Source organism: Saccopteryx leptura, chromosome 3, assembly GCF_036850995.1.
Source record: "Saccopteryx leptura isolate mSacLep1 chromosome 3, mSacLep1_pri_phased_curated, whole genome shotgun sequence".
Lineage (NCBI taxonomy): Eukaryota > Metazoa > Chordata > Mammalia > Chiroptera > Emballonuridae > Saccopteryx > Saccopteryx leptura.
In genome coordinates, this window is record NC_089505.1 from 200,733,211 (window position 1) to 200,744,700 (window position 11,490).

Consider the following 11,490-nt stretch of genomic DNA (forward strand, 5'->3'; position numbering starts at 1 on the left):
CTTAGCCATCAACACATTTATTTCCCGGTATTCTCCTTCAGTGGTTTCCAGACAGAGTCAGAGAACTTCTTTGTTCCAAAAAACTGTTTTTATTTTTTAACATAGAACATAAGTCATGTAAAGGAAAAAATATAAGAAATGATTACTTTATCTTTCCAGAGTCTAGATCAAGCATTAGCAATTTTTTCTTGAAGAGTCAGATAGTAAATATTTTAGGATTTGCTAGTCAAGAGGTGAAATGAAAGATATTATTAGGTACTTATAAAGCTATTTTAAATGTGAATAATATTCTTCTCTCATGGGTTGTACAAAAACAGTTTGTTCAGCTGGACTTGGACTATAAGCTACAGTTTGTCAACCACTGGCCTACATCATTAACTATACAAGTCAAAATTTAAAGCCCATGAATTACTTCCCACTTTGATTTTACGGATATATAGGTAATGAAAATCTGACTCTTCATTTACACTGGTCACTGCAAATATTTTTCTTATGGCTTTCAATTTTAATTGCTGTGATTTACTGTAGTCTGGTTTGATGAGTCTTTCATAAAATCTGTCAATTATTTTAAGTTATGAAATTAGTGTGGACATGAATCCTAGATATCCAGAGAAGAAAATTTAAAAAGAAGAAAAAATAATATTCAGAAAATCCAACTCCTTTTCTTTTTTCTTTACCTTTTTAGGTAAACTTTAGGTGCAGAAGTAGTGTTGTTCATCTCCTTCACTTCATGATGCATTATTGTTATTGTTGAATGCGTATATACTTCTATTATTCCTTTTGATCTGTTATCGATCTACCTCCCTACCTATTAACTATCTATCTCCTCTTATTCCCTACTGCACTCCCTTTTACCTTTCTTTTCCCCCAAAACAACTATTCTAACATGTTTATGTGAATCAGTTTGTATGTGCTCCGCAGCAGTAATATATGTTACTGCTGTGCTCAGAAATTCCAATCTGAACTTTACCTTGGTTTTTCTCCAGTTATTTATACTTAAAAGATACATTCTCCTGACCTGTGGTGGTGCAGTGGATAAAGCATCGACCTGAAATCGACCTGAAACGCTGAGGTTGCCAGTTCAAAGCCCTGCACTTGCCTGGTCAAGGCACATATGGACTTGATGCTTCCTGCTCCTACCCCCTTTCTCTCTCTCTCTCTCTCTCTCTCTCTCTCTCTCTCTTACTCACTCTCTAAAATGAATAAATAAATAAAAAATTTAAAAAAGATTGGAAAAAAAATGCATTCATGTTGCTATGCGTACATCCAGTCTGTTGTTTGTGACTCTTTAAATACACCATTGAATGCATCTGCATTTTACTTATCCACTCTTCCAGTTGACACCTACTCCCATTATAAACAACACTATGATAAATATTTGTGTACCTGCTTTTATGTGAAATAGTGGCAGAAATGATCTTAATGATAAAATTAAAATTAGAAATCTAGTTACTATTGTGACTAAATCAATGCTTTATAGATCCCTTCAAAGTGTTACAACTTCTGTCATACAACACAATTACAATGCAATAAATATTTAAAAAGACTCAATGCAAAATGAATTTCATTGAATGTAATGCCAATGATTATTCTATTGGAGCTAAATATATTCATTTCCTTAGATTTGAATGAGGTGACAGTCACTGTTTTGAAAATAAGTTTTTGTGGTATTTCAGTTTTTAAAAATTTTTTAGTTATTGCTCTATACATGCGAGTATGCATTCATGACTTTTCACAGGCTAGTTAGCATTAGTAATGTTCCCTTGCGTATAAACTGTAGAAAATTGCAATCAGATAGGTCCAGATACTCTCCTCTTTATCCTATGGTATAGTTATCATATATGGCAGTGGTCCCCAACCCCCAGGCCGCAGACCAGTACTGGTCTGTGGGCCATTTGGTACCAGTCCGCAGAGAAAGAATAAATAACTTACATTATTTTCGTTTTATTTATACTTAAGTCTGAACGATGTTTTATTTTTGAAAATGACCAGATTCCCTCTGTTACATCTGTCTAAGACTCACTATTGATGCTTGTCTCGGTCACATGATACATTTATCCGTCCCACCCTAAAGGCCGGTCCATGAAAATATTTTCTGACATTAATCTGTGGCCCAAAAAAGGTTGGGGACCACTGCTATATGGGACATATATATATACTAGACAACTCACAAAATATTTATAATGTAATATTTTTTTGTTTAAAACAGTTATATGTACAATACAGAAATTGAGTGAGAAAACAATATATTTATCTAGAATCTTACCATTTCTAGTGTTCTCCTTTGTTCCCTAAAGGTTCAAGTGTATCTCTGGTATTATTTCCCATTAGACTGAAAAAACTTTAGCATTTCTCATATTACTGGTTTGCTTTTGACAACTCTCTCATTTAGAAAATCTGAAATGTTTCTTCTTTTGCCTTTATTTTTGAGAAATAACTTTGCTCAATATAAAATTCTTAGTTTATATATATATTTTTCTCTTCAGAACTTTGATTATATAATTCTGATGTCTTCTAGATTCCACAATTTTAGGTGAGAAGTCAGTTGTTAAATAATCATTGATTCTCTGTTTAATATATTGTTTTCTTATTGTTACTTTCTAAGTTTCTTTTAATTTTCATTTCAAGTAGTTTGATTACACTGTTCTTAAACTTTATACTCTTTGAATTTGTACTACTAGAATATTATTAAAATTCTTATAAAGGTATCTTTATTATTTTTACCAATTTGGTGACATATTGGCTATTATTAATTTGAGTTTTTGCACCTAATTCTCCTTTCTTTTTGAGACACCAATTAAATGTTAACTGCACTTTTATAATACCCTATAGGTCTCTGAGGGTCTGTTTATTTTCTCTTTATTATTTTATTTTAAACATTAGATCATTTTTATCATTCAATTCTCAAGGTTACTGATTCTTTACTTTGTCATCTCCATTCTATAATAAAAAAAAGTAGATGTACTTTTCTGGAAATTTTATTTGGTTCTTTTTCATTTAGTTTCTTTACTGAGATTCCTAACTTTTCATTTATTATTAGCATGTTTATCTTTATATCATTGATTATTGTTACAATAATTGTTTAAAATTCTTATTTTGCTCTAATACCTCAGTCATCTTGAGATTCAACTCTGCTAATTATCTTCTCTTTTTTTTGATAATGAGTGACCATTTTCTGTTTTTTCATGTGTCAAGTAATTTTGTACTGCACTCTTGTCATTGTAAATAACACATTGTGTTTGAATTTTGTTATAGTCTCCTGAAGAGTGTTGACTTTTGTTTATGTGTTTTAGCTGACAATTTAACAAGACTTAAATTTCAAACTCCATCTCATGGGTGGCAATTTAAACTTTAGTTCAGTTCTTCAATGCTTAGCTGTGTTGTATGGAGCTGCACCACCCCCCACACACAGAATTTAGGGGTTCTTTTTCCTGGGCCTTTCTTTCTGAGTATCTCCCCTTACTTTCAAGTGGCCACAGTTGCCCAGAATAACTAAGGTTTCTGACAGAGTTTTAGCTATTCAACGAAGCATTATTGCAGTCTTCCTTCAGTCTATAAAACATGCAATACTAAAAAATCATATTTGTTATTCCTTTTTTTCTGAATATAAACTGTCTTCTAACCCACTCATTTGTGTTACTCTCCAATATGTTCAAGTCTTTTCTATTTTTCTATTTTCTTTCCTCTTCCCTCCCATCCTCCCTCCTTTCCTCCCTCCCTCCAGCCCTCCCTCCCTCCCTTCCTTAACTCCTTGCTTTCTTTCTCTCTCCCTCCTTCTCTTTATTTTTCTTTTCCATCTTTCTTTTTTATTTCTTACTCTTTTTTATTTTCCACATAGAATTCATAGTTGTTAGTAGAAGAATAGGGTATAGTAGGATTCAAATACATATAAATTTGAGGATGATAAGAAATCCACATTTAAAATTTAACAAAACACAAATCTTTTGATATCTGGTACTGAGCAATTAAAACATTCGTATGGTTATAAGATGAACTATGGTCTATTTTATATAATGTAGTGTTATTGTCATTAAGATAAAAATAATCCCAATAGTATTTTCAAAAATGTCTACTCAGTTTTCTTTTCATAAAAAGGATATCAGAGAACAAGCAAAAGTGCTTTCTATCTAAAATATTTTAGTATTCTTATTTGTTTTAAATATTTGCATTTTAATATCTGATTATAATAATGTATCTAAGAAGAGAGTTTAAAAAAATATTACAAAATCTGTAATAGTCAAGCTGCTCTAGTTTTCATGCTGTCTTTAAGTTTTAATTATCCTTGATGAAATTTTGGCTCTTGAAACTAGAAAACAAATACTGAAAACATGATTTTAGAGTACAAGTATAATGTAGTTAGTAACCTTTGTAAATAAGCAGAATTCAAGATGACAGTGAACAAGAATTTAGCCTGGGCACAGACGGATGAATGAGAGATCTTATCATCCTCGATGAAATATGAACATGATTGTTTTTTCAATTTATCAGAAGAGTGGTAATTAAATAAAGGGTGAGATATCAGCACTTACTACTTTTCCTCCATTCTTAGTCAATTGGAAATGAAGATGGTATCTAAAAACAAAATTTTTATTTATATTTTGGTGATGAAAACTGAATAAATGGCCCTCCATTCTTAGTCAATTGGAAATGAAGATGGTATCTAAAAACAAAATTTTTATTTATATTTTGGTGATGAAAACTGAATAAATGGCCCTCAAAAAGAAAGAATGAATTGGAGGAATATGTGACTATATCTCCCAACATAAGAGAAACTTATTGTGACAAACAAAAGGAAATAATATTTCATATGACATAAATACATTTGTGTACATATATTTCTGTGTATCTATACATTGGTGTGCATAAATATAAATACACATTTAATCCCCAGAGAGTACTTGTGATTTTATTTAAATTATATTTTATATGTGTCAATAAGTAGTAAAGCAAAATATCCTAAACCTGAGTGTTATTATTTATTTGTAGATGAGCAAATGTATAATTGTTTCATTAAAATGTTACTTTTTGACCAAATAACATATACGGATATCTAAATATGTCACCAAAGAGGATTTCCAAGGTCATCCTGATTGTAAACTGAAGGCCTCAGTAGTCACTGGATAAGTATATTCTTTAATGAGAAAAATAAACTATTGTAACTCAGTGCCATAGCAACATTTAATCTCTGCTTGCTTTCATTTTTAAGTACTATAGTGTCCAAGCATTAAAATAGGGGTAGTTCCCAGAAGTGTGTAGACATTAGCCTCAGTCTTTCCCCTTGGTGCTGCAGCTCCTGTCATTCTCTGGTCCACTGGGCCCCAAGCTATCACTCCTGAGCATCCTCTGGTTCCAATCACTAGCACAAGCCTTTGTGTCTTGTCTTTCTAATTCGTTCCTCTTGTTCTTTTGACCAGACTACTGAGCCTCTTGATTTACTTTTCAGATCATTTTGTATTATGTGTATCTTAATGAGCTTATCTTACTGGTCTAAATTTTGGCTTTTAGCTTTATCATCTTTTTATGAACTTAATATTTTTTCTAGTGCAGTTTCAGGTATACAGATTGAGCTGGGGGTTTTTTTTTTCTTCTGCTTATTCTCAGCTTCTCAAGCAATTTTGAGAACTTTGGTGCCATCTCTCATTTTGTTGATTTTCTATAATTCTACTTTCTGCCACTATAATTTCTCTATCCACTATAATTTCAGTATCATGTGTCTCTATATGGGTATTAATATTCATAACATGTTATTAACTTGATATACTAGAAAATTAAGAAATAAAAATATAACATCAATAATAAATTTCTGTCCAAATTTATTAATGTTGTTTTAAAAAATGATTTTCTGTCCCATATTATTGAGGACCCCTAGCTCATTTTTTTCTGGTCAATATGATTCACTTTTGAATGGGTTGTTAAATTATAGCACTTACCTTGCTTTTCATATATTTCATTAGTAAGTATATGAATATTAGTTATTACACATTGGGACTATTAATTGTGTAATGATTACCAACAAGTGATGGATATATATGATGGATGGCAATAACAGAGCAGATGGGTGAAGATAAAAGAGAGCAATGATGCCAGGGAGACATGGAAAGCCTTTGTTGCTCTGGAATGAAAAGCTGCCATCACTATCATCTGGAATCTAATCTTCAGTTTTATTAAAACTCTTACTCTTCCTTTGCCTAGTATAAAAATTGATTTGTTTTGTTTGTTTCTTTTGTTTTTGCTATTTAATTGTATTGTTCCTTGTATATTTTGGATGTTAACTCCTTATCAGATATGTGGTTTGCAAATATTTTCTTCTATTCTATAGGTTGCCTTTACATTTCATTGATGGTTTTCACTGCTGTATTTTTTACTTTGCTGGAGTCCCACTTATTTATTTGTCTTTTGTTGGCTTTGCTTTGGGTGTCAAATCTAAAAAATCTACCAAGACTAGTGTCAAAGTGATTCTTCCCTATTTCTTTTGAAAGTTTTATGATGTCAGGTCTTATGTTCAACTTATTAATCAAGTTTTAATTGATTTTTGCATTTGGTATAAGATGGGAGTCCAGTTTCATTTTTTTGCATATGACTATTCCGTTTTCCCAATACCATTTAATGAAGAGACTGTCCTTTTTCCTATCGGATATTATTGGCTACTATGTTGTAAACTATCTGATTTTATATATATATATATATATATATATATATATATATATATTTATTTATTTATATATATATATATACACACACACACATACATTTATTTCTGGACTCTTCCATTCTGTTCTGTTGATTTATGTGTCTGTGTTTATGCTAATAGCATGCTCTTTTGATTACAACAGCATTGCCATAAAGATTGAAATCAGTAAGTGTGATATCTCCAACTCTGTTTTTCTTTCTCAAGATTACTTTGGCTATTTGGTGACTTTTGTGGTTATACACAAATTTTAGAATTGTTTATTTCTGTGAAAAATGTTATTAGAATTTGATAAAATCTATAGATTGCTTTAGGTAGTGTGGACATAGTAACTGTTAATTTTTCCAATTCACAAGTATGGAATATCTGTCCTTTTTTGTGTCTTTTTCTTAAAATTTACTATACTTTTACATATAAAAGTTTACATATAATTTTACATATAAAATTAACTATATGTCTTATAGTTTTCAGTGTACAGGTTTTTTGCTTCCTTGGTTAAACCTATTAATAAGATTTTTATTTTTTTATGCTATTGTAAATAGAATTGTTTTTTAAATCTCTCTTTCTGATAGTTTGTTGTTGGTAGATAGATATGCAATTGGAATTTATTAATTTTGTATTCTGCTACTTTACCAAATAAACATTTTTCTAAATAAGACATACAAATGGGAAAAAGGTAGATGAAAAGATGTTCCACGTCACTAATTACCAGGGAAAAACAAAAAAATGATAATGATATAACATCTCAAATCTGTTAGAATGGCTATTATTCAAAGAAACAAGAAATTTATGCTGATGAGAATGTGTAGAAAAGGAAGCTCTTATGCGTTGTTGATGGGAATGTGAATTGGTACAACCATTATGTCAACCATTATCGAGGTTCCTCAATAATTTAAAAATAGAGCTACTATATGACTCAACAATTCCACATCTGGGTATATACCCAAAGGAAACAACATAATTATTTCAAAGATAGCCAAGGCATGAAAACAACCGAAATGTCTGTCAACAGAAAAACAGATTTAAAAAATGTGATATCACACACAAAGAAGAAAATTTGACCTATTGTGGCTATATGAATAAACCTTGAGGGCTCTAGGCTTTAGTGAAATAAGCCAGGCAGAGAAAGACAAATATTTCATGGTATCATTTATATGTGGACTCTAAAAAGTAAAAAATGAAATTCATAGAAACAGAGTAAAAATGTTAAGGGCAGGAGATTTGAGGGTGGGAATAATAGGGAGAGATTGGTAAAGGGGACACATTTTTTCTTATAAGGTAAATATGGTCAAAAACTCTAATGTATAACATAGTGACTAAAATAGGTAAGATTGTACTTTATAATTGAAAATTTCCAAGAAAATGGAAATTGTCACCAAAAAACCCCACAACAATCCACAAATATATGAAGTAATAATTAATAACTAGATGGAAAGAGGAATCTTTTCATAATGTATATGTATATCAAGTCATGTTATACATTTTAAATATCTTACAAATTTACTTATCAATTATACCACAATAAAAAAAAAACTCTTTTCTTCCTATTATTCACTACTTATGACATTTGATCTATTTGTGTTGTTGTCTGCATAAGAAAAAAAAATTGTTTTTTGGAGGCATCTTTTGAGAGGTGAAGAATCAAGAAGTTATTGGGTAATTCAGCAAAGTACCATTTGAACAAAAGTGATAATATGTAAGAAGTTAATGATGGATGGAAAGTCCCTCAGCAATCCCTTTTACATCTTGTATTTTGTTTTTCTTATATCTTTGTAGGTGCTGTGTTTTTTAGGATTAATCTACAAGTCAGCCTCCATAAAAAATGGTCATTGTTATAACTAGGTGCCTGTCCTCCAAAAGCTGCCAAAGTCCTTTATCATTTCAAATAACAGCTTGTGTAGAGTAAATGCTACCCAACTTTGCTCTTGTGTTTTTGAAGAAATTTTAAAAGCTGAGCTAATGTTAAGAAAGGAATTCTGTTTTCCATGCTGGACTCTTCCTTTCAAGACTGAATAGGTAGTGTATAAAATTTTTCAGGGTGCTTGGGCAGTGGTGGAATTTGTATGGACATATATGAATGCCAATAATATGGACGTGCACAGACACACACAGCACTGCACCACACTAAAGCTATTGACAAGAAACTAAAAGTTAAAATCCCACTTTCTACTGAAGAAAGATCTCAAATTTAGACTTCTTATTATCTTAATTTTCTTCTTTTCAGCATGAAATCTAAATGAGAGAAGTGAAAATACCACACCACAAAACCTTGAAATCAGGAGAGAATTTTAACTTTCCTTCTTAATTTTCTTAAAAAAAATCTATATCTATCTATATGCCTATACCTATACCTATACCTATATCTATATCTATATGTATATCTATCTATATCATCTATATCTATATCTATCTATACCTATATCTATATCTATTTATAGATACACGAAATACATATACATAAAATATACTTATCCATATACACAAAGTGCAGCTGAACTATCTCTTAACAAAGATGACATTAGCTTTGACTGGAAGGGTAGGAGAGTGTTCATGATGACCAGTTACTAAAAATGAAAGTTTCTGATTTGGCTGTATTTTTTTCCCTGGATACCTTAGGTTCCAAAGGTGGGGATGTAAATTAATCAATGGGAACTTGTTCTTGTGTTGCTATTACCACCTCTGTGATACAATTTGGAATCTTTTGGAGTGTCTAATAATCAGAAATCTCATCTGAAATAGCTGCTGTTAAAGTTTCCAATGATTACATAGTATCTATTCTATTTAAAAATATGTTTTTTATTTATTGGCATAATATATGGAATTTAAACTGATTTTTCTTTTTAGTATTTTTCCAAAGTGAGAAGCAGGGGGAGGCAGACCTCTCTGCAACCAGAGCCATTCCAATGTCTGAAGCGGAGGCCATGGAGCCATCCTCAGGGCCCGAGCAAACCTTTTGCTCCAGTGGAGCCTTGGTTGCAGGAGGGGAAGAGAGAGACAGAGAGAAAGGATAGGGGGAAGGGTGGAGAAGCAGATGGGCATGTCTTCTGTGTGCCCTGGCTGGGAATCGAACATGGGACTTCCACACACCGGGCCAATGCTCTACCGCTGAGCCAACCGGCCATGGCCTCAAATGGATTTTTTTGAATGTTTATGTTTATATTAAATTTATAAGGACTTTGCATAGAGTTTTTTTAAAAATAATACTTTGACTATTTTGGAGCTGGAAATAATGATTGGGGTGACCTCCTCTCCCTCCCTCTCTCTCTTTTTGCTTGCTCACAAAGTATGAACCACATCAGACGGTGACCATTCTGCAACTTATACAGTTCCTGGGAAGTCAGACCACAGTTGCTTTTAATGATTCACCCATCCCAGGACCAAACCAAGAATGTTGGAATTTTTTTATGATACATACCTTGAAGCTTGAAGTCACCCCATTAAGTTTTTTTCTCTGTTTGCCACAGAAGGTAATACAGTCATAGTCTAATAATTCCTAATATACTTAATATAGTTATTAAATAATCTTGAACGTAATTTTCTTCAAGGTAAGCTATCTTAAGCATTTAACATTTCTCATATGTTTTACCTTCCACTCTATCTTTTGTATATTGCAGGATATGAGTTAATAATGATAATTGAAATTATTATAAAGCTTCATAGTTTACAAAGCACTTTTATATCAATGTCTTTTTTATTTGGTCCTTCCAAGAATGTTGTGATAAACAAGGAGATGAGGTTTTATACAGTTAGACTAGGAAGAAAGAAATTTAGAAATTGAAATCACACTAATGTGAACTGAAAGGGTCAAATAAGAGATAGATATGAAAGCATGAAATAATGCAATACGTATATATTTTAGTTGCTAAATTATATAAATGATGTATTTGTCCAGAACACTTTCCCTTTTCTGATTGCAATTTTTTTATAGCAAAATCAAAACCCCTTATTGTTTGCAGACTCTTGCCTGGTCAGATGGATACTGAATCGCATTATGACCAATTTGGTGCACAAATGTTCCACATGCTGGGTGTGCACACAGACCTTTATGACTGAAATGAGCCTGTATCCACATTATGGCTACCAATCATTTTTTGGTTTCACCCTCCTTCCCTCCAATTTTCTGTATTTTTCCTGCCTGTCTGCTTCGTCTCTCACTGAATAAGCAATGGAAATAGCTGAAACTATTTGTATATTAAAAGTTTGGGGATAAAGTTGTATCCCAAAAAGTTGAAATTGCTTCCATCCAGGTAGACCTCAGAGAAAGCATTCAACCCCCTTTTTCCCAGCTCAGCACTGCTGAAAGAGACTTCCTGTCAAGATGGCAGGGTAGATAAATCCTGTGCTCACAACCTTTTCCCATCAAAATTACAACTAAACTATAGAACAACCATCCTTGAGAACTGCCTGAAGTCTAGCTGAATAGAAGTCCTACAAGTAATGATATAAAGAAGAAGCCTTATGGAGACTGGTAGGAAGGAAGGAGATGTGGGACAGGTTACTCTCACATCCATGTGTTAAAAATTAGGAGGAATATTTTGGCTGCAGAGGTCATCCAGAAGAATGAGGAATCCCAGCACCACCCTGGGCTCTTAAGTTCAGGGTTCTAGTTCCAGGAAGAGAAGGTTCCATAATATCTGACTGTAAAAACTAGTGGGATTGCCACAGAGTGTGACAGAGAGTGGCTGGAGCCCCAGGCATTCCTCTTAAAGGGTCCATGCTTAGACTTACCTGCTGACAGACTTACTTGCTGTAAGCCCCAATGCTGAAACAGCAGCTTGAGAAGTATGAAGGACATATGGAGA